At 38.3% G+C, this 20,369-nt stretch overlaps 1 non-coding gene across 1 annotated transcript; it reads right to left on the bottom strand.

Moving 5' to 3' along the window:
• Positions 1 to 401: 401 nt before the first annotated feature.
• Positions 402 to 463, bottom strand: LOC143670043 (U7 small nuclear RNA). Its single transcript, XR_013169225.1, has one exon. It is a non-coding gene; the product is annotated as a U7 small nuclear RNA (small nuclear RNA).
• Between the last annotated feature and the right edge of the window lie 19,906 nt (positions 464 to 20,369).

Raw genomic sequence — 20,369 nt, 5'->3', positions numbered from 1 at the left:
TTCTTGTAGTTGCTATTTTGAGTGGAATTTTGTCCTTAATTGAGTCCTCGCTTAAGTCATTGGTTATGTGTAGAAACATTATTGATTTTTGCACCTTAATTTTATAACCTGCTACCTTGGTGCATTTATTTATTAGCTCAAGAAACTTTCTTGTAGATTTCTCAGGATTTTCCAAGTATAATATCATGTCTGCAAATAATGAGTTTTATTTCTTCCTTTCCAATTTGGATGTCTTTTATTTCTTTTTCCTGCCTGATTGGTTGTGTACTAGAACTTCTAGTACAATTTTGAATAATAGTTGTGACAGAGGACATCTTTGTCTCATTTCCAATCTTAGGGGGAATGCTTTCAGCCTCTCACTATTAAGTATGATGTTGGCTATGGGTTCTTTTTTGTTTAATGAGGGTTTTCCAGCTAAAGCCAGAAAACCTGCTAGACAAATTCTAAAAGAGCTGCAACACTGGCTATGGGGTCTTTATATGCTTTTTATCATATTGAAGAAGTTCAGTTTGACTTTTACCTTTTGATGTGAGAGTCAGAAAAAGATCTTGAATTTTGTTGAATGCTTTTTCAGCATCAATTGAAATGATCACATGAATTTTCCCTTTCAATTTCTCAATAGCCTGTGTTACATTAACTGTTTTCTTGTGTTGAATCATCCTTGCATAACTAGTATAAACCCCACTTGGTTGTGGTGTTTAATTATTTTACTTTACTGTTGGATTTGATTTGCTAATATTTTGTTGAGAACTTTTGCATCTGTATTCATTAGGAGATTGGTCAGTAGTATTCCTTTCTCATAGCATCATTGCCCAGTTTTGGTATTAAAGTGATGTTAGCTTCATAAAATGAGTTAGGGGGTGTTCCTGTTCCCTCAATTTTCTGGAAAATTATGCATAGGATTGGTATTAGTTCTGTTTGGAATGTTTGGTAAAATTCCCCTATGAAGCCATCTGGCCCTGGGCTCTTCCACCTCATTATTTATGTTTTGTCTTTTATTTTTTCTTACTCATTTCTCCATATATCTGATAAAGGAAGTGTCAGTCACAAGGTTTTCACAATCACATGGTCATACCTTCAAAGCTCTATAGTTATTCAATATGGTCTTCCAGAATCAAGGCTATTAGATTACAGCTTAATGGTTTCAGGTATTTCTCTCTAGCTACAACAAAACACCATAAGCTGAAAAGGGATATCTATATACTGTTTAACAATAATCTCCAGAATGAACTCTTGACTCACCTCAAAATCTCTCTACAATTGAAACTTTATTTTGCTTCATTTCCTTTCCGCCTTTTGGTCAAGAAGATATTCTCAATCCCACAAGACCAGGGCCAAACTCATCCCTTAGATTCATGTCCCATTGCCATGGAGATTTACACCCCTGGAAGTCATGTCCCATGTAGAGGAAGGTAATGAGTTTACCTGCAGGGATGGCTTAGAGAGAAAGAAGCCACATTGGAGCAACAAAAGAGGTTCTCTGGGGGGGAGGATATGATTCTTAGGCATCATTATAAGTAGGCTTAGCTACTCCTTTTCAGGAATAAAAGTAACCATGATTTTTTTCATGGCTGAATAATATTTCACCATTCAAAAACACTAAAATCAACTTACTGATTCATTTAATAATTCTCCAAATTATTGAATATTTAGGTTCTTCCTATTTTTGATAATCATTCCTTTCTTTAACCTTTTAAGTTATATAACATAACATATATACAAAGGAAAGAATGAAAAAACAATAGCTGTCAAAGCACTCTTCAACAAGTAGTTAAAGGACAGATCCCAGAGTTTGTCATGGTTGTCCGTACCATCCTTTCAGATTTTTCCTTCTAGTTGCTCCAGAATATAGGAGACTAGAAGGAATAAATATTTTTCATTATCACAATCAACATTTTTTCTTTTTTGTGAAAAATAACATACATACATATATATATATATATATATATATATATATGCAATACATTTCAAACCACAGCACAACAATTAGTTTTAGAACAGATTTCAGAGTTTGGTATGGGTTATGATTTCACAATTTTAGGTTTTTACAACTAGCTGCTCTAAGATCCTGGAGACAGAAAGAAATATAAATTTAATTATTCAGCAGTCATATTCATTTGTTAAGCCTTACCTTCTCTGTATAACTCCACCATCACCTTTGATCTTTCTATCCATCTCTTTAGGGATGTTTGGGATATGGCTATTCTAACTTCTTCATGTTGGAAGGGTCTGTTTATAATATGGGGTAGAGAGACAAAACTATCTGATGTTCTGGGGAGGCTGGACCTCTAGGTTTCAGGACTTGTCTGGTCCAGGGACACATCTGCAGGTTGTAGTTTTCTGGAAAGTTGTCCTAGTGCAAGGAATTTTTGTAGAATCTTATATATTGCATTGTGTCTTCTTTAAGATTGGTGTATCAGTTAGGGTTCTCTAGAGAAACAGAATCAACAGGAAATATCTGTTAATGTAAGTTTATAAAAGTGTCTCATGTAACCTTGGGAATGTGTAGTCCAAAATCCATATGGCAGGCTGTGAAGCTGATGACTCTGATGAAGGGTCTGGATGAACTCCACAGGAGAGGCTCACCAGCCACAGAAGGAAGAGAGGCTGTTTCTTCTGAATCCTCCTTAAAAGGCTTCCAGTGATTAGATTAAGATTACTCATTGCAGAAAACACTCTTCTTGGCTGATTACAAATGGAATCAGCTTTGGATGCAGCCAATGTGGTCATGGTTTAATTGTATGAAATGTCCTCATAGCAATAGACAGGTCAGCACTTGCCCAACTAGACAAACAAGTACCACCACCTGGCCAAGTGGATACATGAACCTGACCATGACAGTCTACCCCTTGTCAGCTTGGCAGTTATATACATCACCCTAAATTATACCTGATTTCTAAATAGAAAACAATAAAAGACATATTTTTTCATTATTATCTAACAAAACTGAACTGTCTTACATTAAGAAGAAACACATAAAATCTCCCCAGAATAGGGTGCAAGTCCTTAAGTAATATTCATTCTTAAACTTGATATCTTACAACTTAAATAGTATAACATGAACAAAACAGCATTACAGTCTTTGTTTCTGTAACTGATCATGTGGTCATAGTTCATATTTACCACTACCTGCTTCCACTACCCATTCCATGTTTCCCTTACCCTCAGGAAGCACTTCAGCTGGCCATGGTTCTTTCCTTGGTGGGGTGACCCAAACCTTCATTCCTGAAGTTTCAGAGCCAGAGGTAGTCCTGCCTGGATTGGGTTGAGCAGTTTTCCATCGATTTTAATCACAGGGCATAGTAGTACTAAAAGATACCTTAGGGGATCTACTATATTCCAGGAAAACTTCTTTATTTCCACTGCATAGTTGTAGTCCTATTTCCCCTGATAGTCAGGGTCAACCATCCCAGCCAGTAACGTAATCCCCTTCTTGTCTTGTTGATCCAGGGACATTAGTAACCCAAAGTGACCAGGTGGTAGTCTTAGATTCCAGTTCAAAGGAAACATTGTTGTTTTTCCTGGCGGAAGCACTTCCCCTTTTGGATATAAAACCTGTAGACCAGCAGAGTCATAGGAAAAGGAAGCAAAAATTTTCCTAGTGGATCACTAGGGGTAATAATGAGTGGTGCCACTCCCATTTCCACCCCTTGGTTCCTGGACCCATGGATCCTGGCTATGGGAGAAGCAGCACCATGCAAAAGATGCTGATTCAGAGCATACACAGCTTCCTGGAGAACATTACCCCAGCCCTTCAAGGTATTAGCACCTAGTTGGCACTATAATTTAGTTTTTCAAAAGGCCATCCCACTGTTCTATCAATCCATCTGCTTCTGGATGGTGGGGAACATGGCAAGAACAGAGAATTCCATGAACATGTGCCCATTCCCACACTTCATTTGCTGTGAAGTGTGCTCCCTGATCAGAAGCAATGCTATATGGAATACCAGATGATGGATAAGGCATTGTGTATGCCTACAGATGGTAATTTTGGCAGAAGCATTGTGTACAGGAAAAGCAAACCTTATTACAGAATATGTGTCAATATCAGTTGAACAAATCACTACCCCTTCCATGAAGGGAGTGGTCCAATGTAATCAATTTGCCACCATGTAGCCTGGCTGGTCACCTCAGCGAATGGTGTCACATCAGGTGCTGAGTGTGAGTCTCTGCTGCTGGAAGACTGAGCACTCAGCAGTGGTTGTAGCCCAGTCAGCCTTGGTGAGTTGAAGTCCATGTTGCTGAGCCCATGCATAACCTCCATCCCTATCACCATGACCACTTTGTTCATGAGCCCATTGGGCAAGGACAGGAGGTGTTGGAAAAACAGGCTGACTGGTATCCACAGAATGGGTCATCTTATCCACTTGATTATTAAAACTTTCCTTTGATGAAGTCACCCTCTGGTGTGCATTCACATGGGACACAAATATTTTTGGTTTTAGCCCACTCAGAAAGGTCTATCCACATACCTCTTCTCCGAATCTCTTTGTCACCTATTTTCCAATAATGGTATTTCCAAGTCCTTGACCATTCTAGCCAAATCATTAGTAATAGCCCATGAGTCAGTATATAAATGCACCTCTGGCCAGTTTTCCTTTCAAGCAAAATGAACAACAAAGTGCACTGCTCAGAGTTCTGCCTACTGCAGAATTTCACCTCACCACTGTCCTTCAAGGACACCTCCAAATGTGGTTGTAGTGCTGCAGCTGTCAACTTTTGTGTGGTACCTGCATATCATGCCAAACCATCTGTAAATCAGGCCTGAGTTTTCTCTTTCTTAGTCAATTCACTGTAAGGAACTCCCCAAGAGGCCATAGCTCTGGTCTGGGAAAGACAAGGTAATGTGGCAGGAGTATAGACCATGGGCATTTGGACCACTTCCTCATGTAACTTCCTTGTGCCTTCAGGCCCTGCTCTGGCCCTATCTAGTATATACCATTTCGATTTTATGATGGAGTGCTGCTGTGCATGGCTGACTTTATGGCTTGGTGGGTCAGACAACATCCAGCTTATGATAAGCAACTCAGGTCTCATGATAACTTGGTGCCCCAAGGTTAAGTATTCAGTACCTATTAAGGCCCAGTAACAGGCCAAAAACTGTTTCTTAAAAGGAAAATAGTCACCTGCATCAGATGGCAAGGCTTTGCTCAAAAATCCTAAGAGTCTGCATTGTATTTCTCTTATAAGGGCTTGCCAAAACTCTAAACAGCTTCTCTATTTGCCACTGACACTTCCAGCACCATTGAATATGCTGGATCATAGGTCTAAGTAGCAGAGCAGCTTGTACAGCAGCCTGGACCTATCACAAAGCCTCCTCTTGTTCAGGTCCTCACTCAAAATTAGCAACTTTTCTGGTCACTCGATAAATGGGCAAGAGTAGCACACCCAAATGAGGAATATGTTGTCACCAAAATCCAAAGAGACCAACTAGCCATTGCTCCTCTTTTTTGGTTGAAGGAGGGGCCAGATGCAGCAACTTATCCTTCACCTTAGAAGGGATATCTTGATATGCCCCACACCACTGGACACCTAGAAATTTCACTGAGACAGAAGGCTGCTGTATTTTTGTTGGATTTATCTCCCATTCTATGATATGCAAATAAGTCTAGAGTAGTTGCTACTTCTTGCTCACTAGGTCCAATCAACATGATATCATCAATATAATGGGCCAGTCTGATGTCTTGTGGGAGGGAGAAATGAACAAGTTCCCTACTGACAAGATTATGATATAGGGCTGAAGAGTTGATATACCTCTGAGGTAGGGCAATGAAAGTATACTGCTGACCTTACCAGCTGAAAGCAAACTGTTTCTGGTCTACTTACTAACAGCTATTGAGAAATAGCATTTGCCAGATCAATAGCTGTATACCAGGTACCAGGGGATGTATTGATTTGCTCAAACAGTGATACCACATCTGGAACAGCAGCTGCAATTGGAGTTACCACCTGGTTGAGCTTATGATAATCCACTGTCATCCTCCAAGACCCTTCTTTTTTCTGCACAGGCCAAATAGGACAGTTGAATGGGGGTACGGTGGGAATCACCACCCCTACATCCTTCACATCCTAAAGAGTGGCAGTAATCTCTGGAATCTGTCCAAGAATCTGATATTACTTCTGATTTACTGCCCACTAGGGGCAGTTCTAGTGGCTTCCACTTGACCTTTTCCACCATAATAGCCCTCACTGCACGAGTTAAAGAGCCAATGTGGGTATTCTGCCAGTTGCTCAGTATGTCTATTCAAATTATGCATTTTGTAACTGTGGAAATAACTACAGAATGGGTCCGGGACCCCACTGGACCCACTGTGAGATGGACCTGAGCTAAAACTCCATTGATCACCTGACCTCCATAAACCCCCAACTCACTGGTGTACCAGGGTGACATTTTGGATCCCCTAGAATTAATGTCACTTCTGAACCAGTGTCTAATAATCACTGAAATATCTGATCATTTCCTTTTCCCCAGTGCACAGTTACCCTGGTAAAAGGCCATCAGTCGGGCGGGCCGCGGTGGCTCAGCGGGCAAAGTGCTTGCCTGCTATGCCGGAGGACCTCGGTTCGATTCCCGGCCCCAGCCCATGTAACGAAAACGGAGAAACAAAATACAATAAAACAAGAAAATGTTTAAAAGATGTTTCCCTTTCTTCCTCTCTTCCTTCCTTCTATCCTTCCTTCCTTCTCTCTGTCTTTCCTTTAAAAAAAAAAAAAAAAAAAAAAAAAAAGGCCATCAGTCTCCTTGGGGAAGGCTTGGAGGAAGATTAACAGTATAAATTTGTGGCAGTGTAACAGCATTTTCCCCCAAAGTACCTTGCCTCCCCTTCACTCAACGGGCTCTGGGTCTGTAAACTGTCCAAGTCTGTAAATTGATTAAGGGGCTGTGACTCCATATTTTTGGAATCAAGTTAGATTTCTGTTCACTTGGCCTAGAACCCTTTTGTTTATACATCTCAAAACAAGAATTTAGTACACTGTCCATCTATTGTATATCTAGGTACCCCATGATTTACTAGCCATTGCCACAAATCTCTGTTGAGTCAGATTATTTTGACTCCTGCTTTGAGTTTGCTGTCTATTTTAATAGCCACTCCACAGTGTTTTTTTCAATTAAGTGCTGCCACCTGACTTCTGCCAACTTGGGATCTAGTCATCTCCATTGTGTTTAAGGATTCCAGCTCTGTGACAGCAGTTCACACAATAATATCTTACCTACAGAGAAGTGAAACTACAGAACTCTTCAGGGATGATGGTGCTAGTCTCACAAATTTATTACTCACTGTTATGTTAAAAGGTGTATCCTTTGGACATTCCTGGGGTGTAAGAGCAGACTGTGCATGATAAATCCACTTTAACATTCCAGTCCCCTCATCTACATTATACCAGGGCAGTTCTGGCATTTCAACCTCAGGTAATATTGGCCACCTTTTGATTCATGTTTTAGCCAACAATCCAACAAAGTGTTAATGCCTTTTCTAACCCCTCAAGCTATAGCATTGAATGAAGAATCTCTGCTTAGTGGGCTCATATCAATAAATTCAGCCTGATCCAGCGTTATATTCCTCCCACCATTATCCCACACCCTTAAAATCCATTGCCACACATATTCCCCTGATTTCTATTTATATAAATTGGAAAACTCTCACAGTTCTTTTGGAGTATAACATACCTCCTCATGTGTGATACTTTGTACCTCACTTTTAGGGGCTTGTTGGGACTTTAGTCTGGTTATAGGTCTGGAAGAAATGAGGGGTGATTGGGGTATGTCATTAAAGGAATCAGAAGTATCTTCCAAGCCATTTGCTTCAGGGCATTCATTTGCAGTTTCAGATGTCAAAATAGGATTATTCACTCTAAGGCTAATCCCTTCAGGTGGAATTTGGGTGGCCAACTCCTCAAGGCAGGCTGGAGATGAGGTGGCTATGTCCTCAGGGCAGACTATTAAAGGGTGTTTTAATTTGCTAGCTACTGGAATGCAACATACCAGAACAATGGCTTTTTAAAAAGGGAATTCAATAAGTTGCTAGTTTACAGTTCCAAGGCTGAGAAAATGTCCCAACTAAAGCAAGTCTATAGAAATGCCCAATTAAAAGCATCCAATAAGGCCAATGAAGTTCAGGGTTTCCCTCTCAAGTGAGAATGTACATGGAGAACACAGTCAGGGTTTCTCTCTCATCTGGAAAGGCACATTTCTAACAATGTCATCTGCCAGCTTTCTCTCCTGGCCACTCACTCCACGAAGCTCCCCAGGAGGCACTCTCCTTCCTCATCTCCAAAGGCCACTGGCCTGTGTGCTCCCTGCTTCTCATGGGTATGTTGTTCTTCTCTTCTCTCTCTTAATCTCTCATTCTCCAAAATGTTTCCTCTTTTATAGGACTGAAGAAACTAACAATGACCCACCCAGATTGGTGGAGACATGCCTCTACCTAATCCAGTTTTTAACAATCACTCTTGATTGGGTTACATCTCCAGGGAGATGTTCTACTTACACACAGTATTGAATAGGGATTATTCTGCCTTTCTGAAATGGGATCTTGAATAAAACATGGCTTTTCTAGGGGACTTACATCCTTTCAAACCAGCACATTCCACCCTCTGGATTCTAAAAAAGACATATTTTTTCCCATATACAAAATACATTAATTCCATCACAATATCAGAGAACTTTAAACCATTCTAGTAGCAATACAAATGAAATACAAATTTAGAGACTGTATCAAAGTTAGTTACAGGTATGGTTTGTTCTAAGGCAAAGTTGTCCTCTGTCTATGGACCTATAAAAACTCAAAACAACTTATTTCTTGCCAACATACAAAGGAGTAACATTCATAGGATACATATACACATTTCCGTAGGGAGGAAGGAACACAGGTGAACCATACAATTTCAAAAACCCAAAGGGCAAATTCTATTAGATTTCAAAGTCTGAGAATCATTTATCTTCAGGGTTTCCGAAAGCAGCATCCCCACCCTTTCTAAGGACCTATGCAGAGGCTTGCCTCTCTTCAAATGCAACCTTGTGGGACACTTGGGAGACCACCTTTTTCTCAGCTCCAACCTCTCCAAGCATTGGGATTGCATCCAGGGTCTCTGCCATCTCCAGGGCACATGCTCAGCTACACATGTTACAGCAGCCAGGCTCTCCCCAAACCACAAGGAATGTGTTTCACCCTCTCCAAGGCCTGAAGTAAGATGACTCTTCCACTGCAATGAGGTGGAAGGCCCATCCTCTGTCTCTGGAGCAAACTCACTCTCTCTACAGATTTGTGTGGGTCCATTCTCCTGGCCTGAGGCTTCTTGACTTCAGACCCTGGCCTCAATGGTTTTGCCTCTGAAGTTATTTTTCCTCCAATGTGTCCCTTCTCTGAACCCCCCAGTCCAGACTGGCAGTGGCTGTATTTATACAGGTCCCACATCACTTTTGTTGGCTTTCTATGTGGTAGCATTGAATTACACCCATCAGACATAATGAGTTTCCACAAATACTTCCTGGATAACGTGATGTCCAATCCTGGCTTTCTCTGAAATGGCTGGCTGGATCCACATTTGGTTAAATCCTCACACAGGGCCCTATTCTCTGGGGTCTCCCTTTCTGGAGGCCCAGAAATTTCCAGAACTTCAATTTCTGATTTCTTTTTACCCAAGAGTTCAGTTTTCAGCTTATCTCTTTCCTATCACATTTCACTATAAGCTGTGAGAAGAAACCAGGCTGCCATGTCCACATTTAATTTGGAGATCTCTTCTGCTAAATATCCAAGTTCATGGCTTTTAAAATCTGCCTGTAAGCCAAAGCCACTAGTCAATTTTGCTGGGTTATCTTCAATTTAAAAACAAGGCTTACTTTCCTTCCAGTCCATAACAACATGTCTCATTTCTGTCTAAGGTTTTATCAGAAGTGTTTTTAGAGTCCACATTTCTACCAACAGTCTCTTCAAAGCATTCTTGGCCTTCTCTATCAAGCTCCTCACATCTCCTCCAGATTCTTCCCCTTATCCATTTAAAAAGTGTTTCCAACATGTTTGGTATTTGCAAACTGCAGCAGCACCCCACTTCTCTGGTACCAAAATCTGTTCTGGTTTGCTAGCTGCTGGAATGCAGCATACCAGAAACAGAATGGCTTTTAAAAAGAGGAATTCAATAAGTTGATAGTTTACAGTTCCAAGGCTGAAAAAATGTCCCAACTAAAACAAGTCTATAGAAACATCCAATAAAAGGCAACCATCCAGGGAAAGATACCTTGGTTCAAGAAGGCCGATGAAGTTCAGGTCTCTTTCTCAAGGGAGAAGGCACATGGTGAACATAGTCAGGGTTTCTCTCTCATCTGGAAAAGTATGTGGCAAACACAGCATCATCTTCCAGCTTTCTCTCCTGGCCACTCACTCCACAAAGCTCCTCAGGAGGTGCTGTCCTTCCTCATCTCCAAAGATTGCTGGCCTGTGGGTTCCTTGCTACTCATGGCTATGTCATTCTTCTCTTCTCTCTCTGAATCTCTTACTCTCTGAAGTGTTTCCTCTTTTATAGGATTTCAGAAACTAACCAAGACCCACCCAGATTGGTGGAGATATGCCCTACATAATCCATCTTAACAATCACACTTGATTGGGTTATATCTCTAGGGAGATGATTTAATCACATATGGGATTGAATAGGGATTATTCTGCCTTTACAAAATGGGATCTTGATTAAAGCATGGCTTTTCTAGGGGACTTACATCCTTTCAAACCAGCACAAAGGGTTATGTAGAGAAGATTCAGCATGATCTAGAGTTTTAACCTCACCACCGACATCATTAGCAATCCATATGTCACCATCCCATATTTCAGGGTCCCACTCCTTTCCAATCCATGCCCTAAATTTAATGGCAGACACCATTCAAGATTGAGATTTTAATTTATGTTGCAAAGTTGCTACTCCAACAATAAGATTCTGATTTTCAGAGATCTCAATTAAATGGCTACACAAAATAGGATTTTCCTTCAGGACACTCACAGAAGCATTTACATATATCAAATGACACTTAAGCATCTCATTTGAAGCCTTAAGCCCATCCCTTTCTGTCATTAATGTATACAGTGTATCTAACAACTACCAGCCAACATCCCTATACCTCTTACATCCACAAAACTCTGTAAAGGTGTCAAAAACATTATCCCCCACAGCCTGGCTTCCTACAAGTAAAGCATTAGAAGAATCAGATGGTGATATTTTGACTATTTTTTTTTACATGGACAGGGACCGGGAATCGAACCTGGGTCCTCTGGCATGGCAGGCAAGCATTCTTGCCTGCTGAGCCACCGTGGCCTGCCCTCAACTATCTTTTTTGCCAACTCACCCCATAGATTGGCAGCATCATTCTGATTACAAGATCAGGGTCCTTAGTGCCTTTGGGTCCAGTCAGAGTGGATAATCAATTACAAAAACCCATTTTTAAGATTCTATTTCTTAAGAACCACTCCTGGTACTAAGTTGTATTAGTTAGTATTTTCTAAAGAAACAGAATCAACAAGAAATATCTGTAAATATGAAATTTACAAAAGTGTCTCACATAACCATAGGAATGTAGAGTCCAAATCCATAGGGCAGGCTACAAAGCTGATGACTCTGATGGAGGGTCTGGATGAATTCCACAGTAAAGACTCACTGGCTGAAGAAGGAAGAGAGCCTGTGTCTTCTGAATCCTCCTTAGAAGGCTTCCAGTGATTAGATTAACCATCACTCACTGCAGAAGTCACTCCCTCTGGCTGATTACAAATGGAATCAGCTGTGAATGCAGCTGACATGATCATGATCTAATTCTATGAAATGTCCTCATAGCAACAGACAGGCCAGCACTTGCCTAACCACACCAACAAGTAGCACCACCAGGCCAAGTTGACACATGGACCTGAACATGACAATTGGCTGGAGTGGTTTTGCTTGGGGTTTGGCATGTTCTGATAGGTAACAATGTTTAACTGAAGCTTGTGTAAGAATGACTTCCAGAGTAGCCTCTCAACTGTATTCAAACTCTCTCAGTCCCTGAAACTTTATTAATTACCCTTCTCTTCTGCTGTAGGAAGATTTTTGTTGACTGTTTGAATCATTTTACTTGTGTTGGTGGGTTTAGATCTTGCATTTCTTCTTGGGTCAGGGTACATTGTGTGTTTCCAGAAATTTGTCCATTTCATCTAAGTTGTCTAGTTTGCTGACATATAGTTGTTCATGGTATTTTCTAATGACTGTTTTTTTTAGTTCTTCAGGATCTATGGTAATGAGCCCCTCTCATTTCTGATTTTGTTTATTTGCATCCTCTTTTCTTCTTTGTCAGCATTCCTAGTGGGCCATCGAGTTTACTGATTTTCTCAAAGAACCAATTTTTGGTTTTATTCATTCTTTCTATTTTTCTTTTTTTCTCCCATTCATTTAATTGATTGTTATCAAGCAGATAACCTCTGCTTTAATTGTTGTTATTTCTCTTCTTCCATTCCTTTTGGGTTAGTTTGCTGTGCTGTCTCCATTTCCTCCAGATTAACAGCTATGTCCTCAATTTTACTCTTTCTTCTTTTTTAATATAGGCTTTTAGGGCAATAAGTTTTCCTCTCATCACAGCATTTGCTAACTGTAATTTCTGATACATTGTATTTTCATTTTCATTTGTCTCCAGGTAACTACTGATTTCTCTAGTAATTTCTTCTTTGACCCACTTATTGTTTAAGAGTGTGTCATTTAATCTCCCTATATTTGTGAAAATTTTTTTATCTTTAGTGATTTTTGATTTCCACCTTCAGCCCAATGTGATGAGAGGAAGTGCTTTGAATAATTGCAATGCTTTAAAATTTATAAAAACCATTTCTGTGCTCCAGCATATGCTCTATCCTGGAGAATATTCCATGGCAGTAGAGAAGAATGTATATCCTTGTGTTTTGGGATGTAATTACCTATATATGTCTCTTAAGTCTAATTCATTTATCAAATTATTTAAGTTCTCTAATTCCTTTTTGATCCTCTGTCTCTTTGCTCTGTCTATAGAATGGCATGGTGTATTGAAGTCTCCTACTATTATTGTTGAAACATCTATCATTTCCTTCAGGTTTTCCAATGTCTGTCTCATGTACTTTGGAGCTCCTTGATTGGGAGTATAGACATTTATGATTGCTATTTCTTCTTGGTTAATTGTTTTAACCAAGAAGGGTCCTTATGATGTCATTACATTTAAAGTCTATTTTGTCTGATGTTAACATAGCTATTGCTGCTTTCTTTTGGTTACAGCTTGTAACACCTTTTTCAATCCTTTCACTTTAAAGCTATTTGTATCCTTGTGCATAAGTTGAGTCTCTTGTAAGTCTCTTATATAGCTGGATTATATTTCTTAATTCATTCTACCTGTCTATATCATTTATTTGGTAAGTTTATTTTGTTGAAATTCAAAGTCATTACTGTAAGACATTTCTTGAATCTACCATCTTATACTTGGGATCTTATTTGTCATATCTGTACGTTCTTTTTTCTTTCTTTTTGTTATCCTTTATGTAACCTACACTAGTGCTCTTCCATTATGTGCACTCTTCTAGACTTCCATCTCCTGTCTTCTTTTTACAGTCAGCAGAGCACCCTAACCCTTGCCTGCCTATGCAAAAAAAACCCCCCAAAAAAAAACCCCAACAAATTTCAAAGCACAGCACTACAATTGCTGTAGTAATTGGGTTACTACAATTACCAATTGTAGTAATTGGTCTTTGGGTTATAGCCATTCAAATTTTTTGTGTTGGAAGGGTCTATCCATAATATGGGATAGGGAGATGGAACTATCTGGAGAGGTTGGATTCTCTAGGTTTCAGGACTTATCTGGTCCAGGGACCTATCTGGAAGCTGTAGGTTTCTAGAAAGTTACTCTAGTTCCTGGAACCCTTGTGGAATCTTATATATTGCCTTAAGTGTTTTTTAGGGTTGGCTGGAATGGTACTGGTTGAGGTTTGGCAAGTTGTGATGGGTAGCAATATTTAACTGAAGCTTATGTGAAAGCAACTTCCAGAGTAGCCTCTCGATCATATTTGAAGTTTCTCTGCCACTGATATTTCATTTGTTACACTTCTTTTCCCCATTTTTATCAGGATGGAATTGTTGGTTCCACATTGCCAGGGCCAGACTCATCACTAGGAGTCATCTTCCATGCCTCCAGGATGATTTTCACCCCTGGATATCACGTCCCAACTAGAGGTTAGGGCAATTATTTCACCTTTAGAGTTGGGCTTAGAGAGATTGAGGCCACATATGAGCAACAAAGCAGGTTCTCCAGAAGCAACCCTTAGGCATATCTACAGGTAGGCTAAGCTACTCCACTACTTAAATAAGCTTCACAAAAGTAAGCCTCAAGATCAAGGGCTTCACCTATTGATTTGGGTATCCTTAAAGTTTGACACAGTATCAGGGGATTTCCTGATGGTAAAGTTTAATAGTTTCATATTCTTTCTCTGATCCGTTAAATGATTTTGTCAGTATGTTTTGATTATCTGCTTAATATACTATAAGATGTATCCAGACATTACATTAAGCTATACAATATGAAAGGGTCACTTTCTTATTCTGAGCTCCCTGTGTTTTAATTGTTCAAATGAGCTACAAAGATAAGCTGAGTTAGATTATGTGCTACAGAAGATTTAGGTTGCAGACCAAATAAACCTTTCTTCTTTTGGTCTCAAAGAGTATTTGTGGTTTTAGAATATGAACAATGTCTTCCTTAATCCTGTGATCTGAATTACTCTAACCCTGACTTGATTGGCTTCCTTCATAACTCTAAATACCAGAACACACACACACACACACACACACACACACACACACACACACACATATATATATACATTTATATATATATAAAGCAGCCTCTCAAAGTCCAGAAACAATAATTACCAGTCTGGGCTATATGTGTCTGCTATAAAAGCTTACAATCTTAAGCTCTGTTTTCTTATAAGCATTTTCTAAAAGAGATCAAACCACAGTTGTCCTTTTGTTTCTAACTTATTTTGTCTCACCAAATGTCCCACACATTCATTCCCATTGTTGCATGCCTCATGGCTTCATTCCTTTTTGGAGCAGCACAACTTTTGATCACAAGTGTACACCGCCGTTTGCCAACCTATTTCTTAGTCAGTTCATCATTCAGCTACCTGCATTCATCAGGCATCATGTATAATGCCCAATGCCCACAGTCCACCAACTCTCAATTTTAGATAATTTTATTTGTTCCTAAGAGAAAAGCAACCAATAAACACACCCTGATGAAATAGAAATCTAAACATTCTCTTAGCTCTTGTCCCTCCTCCCATTATCTAACCCTGCTATTGCTGTGGTAGTGCTGATGTTTTCCTTTTAAACATAGGCCATAGCATACAATAGCAGATTTCCCTTTGTATCCTGGGTTTAAACATTCTTTGTGCATGAACCATACCTCTCAAGTAGTTCTTGCAATAACTGAATTGTAATTATAGTGTTAATCAGTGGGACACATAGGTCTTTCAGTCTTCTTCATCTTCAATTTTGTCATAGATCCACTATGGAACAAACGTAACTTCTATCTATCCCTTTACATTGGAGTTCAACCTCATAAGCTAACTGCTCATCAATCTCTAGCTTCTATGTTTTCTAAGTTCCCTATACTCTGTATTATAATCCTCTAATTTTATCTTCACAATGTTCATAAAAGTGGAATCATACAGTATCTATCTTTGCATCTGGCTTATTTCGCTCATCATTATGTCCTCAAGGCTCATCCACCTTGTCACATGCTTCAGGATGTCATTTTGTCATACTGCTGCATAATATACCATCATAGGTATATACCATATTTTGTTAATCTGCTCATATGTTGATGGGTATTTGGTTTGTTTCTAGCTTTTCATGATTGTGAATAATGCTGCTATAAACATTGGTGTGCAAATGTCTGTTTGTGTCATTGCTTTCAGTTCTTCAAGTAGTGCTATTGCCAGGTTGTAGGGAAACTTGATATTTAGTTTCCTAAGAAATTGTCAAGCTGTCTAACTTAGTGGCTGCCCCATTATACATTCCCACCAGCAGTGCACTAGTGTCCCAACTTCTCCACATCCTCTCCAATATTTACACTTTCCTCTTTGCTTAATAGCAGCAATTCTTATAGTTGTGAAGGAGTATCACATTGTAGTCTTGATCTACATTACCCTTATAGCCAATGAAAATGAATATCTCTTCATGTGATTTTGAGCCCTCTGTATTTGCACTTCAGAAAAATGCCTGTTTGTATCTTTATCTCATTTTATAATTGGATTGTTTGTTTTTTGCTATTGCATTGAATGATTTATTTATGCATACAGGACATCAAACATTGTCCAACATGTGATTTCCAAAGTTGATGGCTTCTTCACCTTTTTTGAAAAATTACTTTGAGGTGCAGAAGCATTTAATTTTGAGGAGTTCCCACTTATCTATTTTTTTCTTTTGTTGTTTGTACCTTAGGTGTGAAATTTAGGAAGCTACCTCCTATTACTAGGTCTTGAAGATGTTTCCCTACATTTTATTCTAGAATATTTCTGGTGCTAGTTCTTATATTTAGGTGTTTGTTCCATTTTGAGTTAATTTTTGTGTAGAGTGTAAGGGTAGATATTCTCTTTCATTCTTTTTGCTATTGATATCACATTCTCCCATGCCCATTTTTGAAAAGGCTGTTTTGCTTTCCCAAGTTCATTGAATTTGGGGACCTTGTTAATAATCAGTTGGTCATAGATTTGTTGGTTCATTTCTGCACTCTTGATTCAATTCCATTGGTCAATACTTTTATCTTTGTGCCAATACCATGCTGTTTTGACCACGATGGATTTATAATAGTTTATAAAATCAGGGAATGTTAATCCTACAACTTTCTTCTTCTTTTTAAAAGATGGTTTTAGCTATTTGGGGTCTCTTTCCCTTCCAGATGAGTTGGGTAACTACCTTTTCCATGTCTTCAAAGTAGGTTGTTGGAATTTTGATTGGTACTGTGTTGAATCTGTAGATCAATTTGATTAGAATTAATATTTTAACTATATTTAGCCTTCTGATCCATATCCAGGGAATCTCTTTCTACCTATTTAGATCTTCTTTGATTTCTTTTAGCAATGTTACATTGTTTTCTGTATACAAGTCCTTTATGTCCCAGTTAAGTTCATCCTAAAGTACTTGATTCTTTTAGTGCTATTTTGAATGGAATTTTTCCCTTAACTCTCAGATCATTGCTTGTGCATAGAAATGTTACTGATTTTTGTAGATTAATTTTATATTCTGCCATCTTGCTGAATTTTCTTATTAGGTCAAGTCACTTTGCTGCAGATTTATTATGATTTTCTGAGTATCATATTGTGTCATCTGCAAATAGTGAAAGTTTTACTTCTTCCTTTCTAATTTGGATGCCTTTTATTTCTTTGTCCTGCCTGATTGCTCTAGCTAGAACTTTTATACAATGTTGAATAATAGTGGGGACAGAGGGCATCCTTGTCTCATTCCTGATCTTAAGGGGATGGTTTCAGTCTCTCTCCTTTGAGTACAATGCTGGCACTCAGTTTTTCACATATTTCCTTTATCATATTGAGGTAGTTACCTTTGATACCTATCTTATGAAGTGTTTTTTTAAATCAGAAAACGATGTTGAATGTTTAAAATGTATTTCAGAATCAATTGAAATGATCATGTAATTTCTCCATTTCGATTTGTTAACGTGCTGTATTACATTAATTGATTTTCTTGTGTTGAACCATTCTTTCATTCCTGGCATAAACCCTGCTTGGTCGTGTTGTATAATTCATTTAAGGTGTTATTGGATTCTATTTGCTAATTTCTATTTGTTTTTTGTTGAGAATGTTTGCATCTGCTTTCATTAGAGAGATTGGTCTGTAGTTTTCCAATCTTATAACATCCTTACCCTGTTATGTTATTAAAATGATTTTAGCTTCATAAAATGAGTGAGGTAGAGTTTCCTATTCCTTAACTTTTTTGAAAAGTTTGAGCAGGATTGATGTTAGTTCTTTTTGGAATTTTTGATAAAGTTACCTTGTGAAGTCATGTGGCCCTGGGCTTTTCTTTGCCTGAAGTTTTTGTTAACTGATTGAATCTCTTTACTTGTGATTTGTTTGTTGAGATCTTCTATTTTTTCCTGAGTCAGTGTAGTTTGCTTTGTGTTTCCGAGAATGTGTCCATTTCATCTAAATTGTCTAGTTTATTGGCATATAGTTGTTCATAGTATAATTTTATGATATCTTTTATTTCTTCACAGTCTGTTGTAATGCAACCCTTCTGATTTCTGTTTCTGTTTGTTTGAACCTCTCTCTTTTTTACTTTGTCAGTCTTGCTAGTGGCCGATCAATTTTATTTATTTTCTCAAAGAATCAACTTTTGATTTTATTGATTCTTTCTATTGTTCTCACATTAATTTAACTCTGATTTAGTCTTTGTTATTCCTCTTCTTCTATTTGCTTTGAGGTTAGTTTGGTGTTCTTTCTCAAGTTCTTCCAGGTGAGCAGTTAAGTCATTTATTTTTGCTCTTTCTTGTTTAAAAATTTTTTCTTTCTTATTTTTTAATATAGGCATTTAGGACAATAAATTTCCCACTCAGCACAGACTTTGCCACATCCCATAAGTTGTGATATGTTGTATTCTCATTTTCATTCATTCCCAGGTAGGTACTGATTTCTCTAGTAACTTATTTTTGGTCTACTGGTTATTTAAGAGTGTGTTATTTAATCTCCATATATTTGTGAATTTTCTCATTCTTTGGTAGTTATTGAGATCCAGCTTCACCCCACTGTGATCAGAGAAAGTGCTTTGAATAATTTCAATCTTTAAAATTTATAAAGAGCTGTTTTGTGCCCAAGCATATGATCTATCCTGGAGAATGCTCAACCAGTACTAGAGAAGAATTTATATCCTGGTGTTCAGGGGTGCAACGACCTATATATGCCTGTTAGGTCTAATTCATTTATCAAGTTGTTTAACTTCTCTATTTCTTTTTGATATTCTGTCTGGTTGTTTTAATTATAGAGTAGAGTGGTTTATTGAAGTCTCCTATTGTTATTGTTGAAACATCTATCACTCACTTCAGTTTTGCAATTGTCTGTCTCATGTATTTTGGGGCTCCTTGATTGAGAGCATAAACATTTATGGTTGCCATTTCTTCTTGGTGAATTGTCCCTTTTATTAACTTTAGAGAATGAACCTTCCAAGAGTGTACACCATCAGAGTGGATCCTGATTCCACAAGTTGGAGAAGATGATGGGTGGGACTACAAAGACTACAGGAAATAAGCTTTCAAGAAAGGTTAAGATGTACCAGAACAAACATCATGAACTGCAAATGCCAGGGATTTTCATGGAGTCTGAATACACATCTAAGGATGCCCACTTTTTTAGGTTGCTGGGTAACTGTTTACTCTTATGTCAGCAATATACCATGTTCCCGTGAGCACTGCACACTGTTGAAAATCAGTTCTCCATCAAGAATACATCTACAGTCTAATAGGTTTGTTTTTTTTATCTCATTCTTTCCCAGCTTCCGTCATAAATCTCTCCACATAAGTGATCCTTCAATTTAGTGTTCCATGAATGATGGAACCTAGTCCCCTTAATAGTTGGGGAAGGTGGATCTGTATAGAAATAGCTGGCAGAGTGGGAAAATATTTATCTTCCATTAAAATGTGGGCATCTCTGAAACATAGTTAACCTGCCCAGTATGTCTTTCTTTGTACAATGTTCACTATTGAAAAATATTGCTAATAACATGGTAAATGAGGTTAGTGATGTGTTGATTCCATGGATTCAGCATGACAGTCAAGTGCCAAACTATATTTAGGACTGCAAGAATTTTGGACACTTTTTTACAGCCAGATTAGGACCCTTGGTACATGAGCCATTCATGATTGCATTTTCTCCCACAAAGTAAGAGATCTTATGATACTTTATGCACTGTGAACCTGGTGATGATTTCTGAGATATAAAGACTTTCTGAATAATCTGTTGCTATAGTAAAGCCACATTTATTACTTACTGAAGTAAGGGAGAGAAACATCTCAGTATAATCTTCATAGTATCTAATAATAGAGAGTACAGAATTAGTCATTTATATGGTCTTAATGATTAGGCTTAAAGTTTATTTCAAGAATCTTATTGGGACTGGACAAAGTGTGTCCATAAATTAACAACTATCTGGGTTCTGAAATTCTCCTCCTCCTGCTTAAAATCCCTTCTCATTAGTATAGAGAGATAAAGGGTTGGTGGTGACATAAAACTATCTGATAATCTCCCAATTTGAAGGAAAAGTGGTGGAAAGAATATGACAAGTATATATAAACAAATCAACAGACACTAAGTCCAAGCAAAAATCAGTGAAAAGCA

This window comes from Tamandua tetradactyla, chromosome 26, assembly GCF_023851605.1.
Source record: "Tamandua tetradactyla isolate mTamTet1 chromosome 26, mTamTet1.pri, whole genome shotgun sequence".
In the NCBI taxonomy this organism is placed as follows: Eukaryota; Metazoa; Chordata; class Mammalia; order Pilosa; family Myrmecophagidae; genus Tamandua; species Tamandua tetradactyla.
This window is presented reverse-complemented; position numbering and strand designations above follow the sequence as displayed.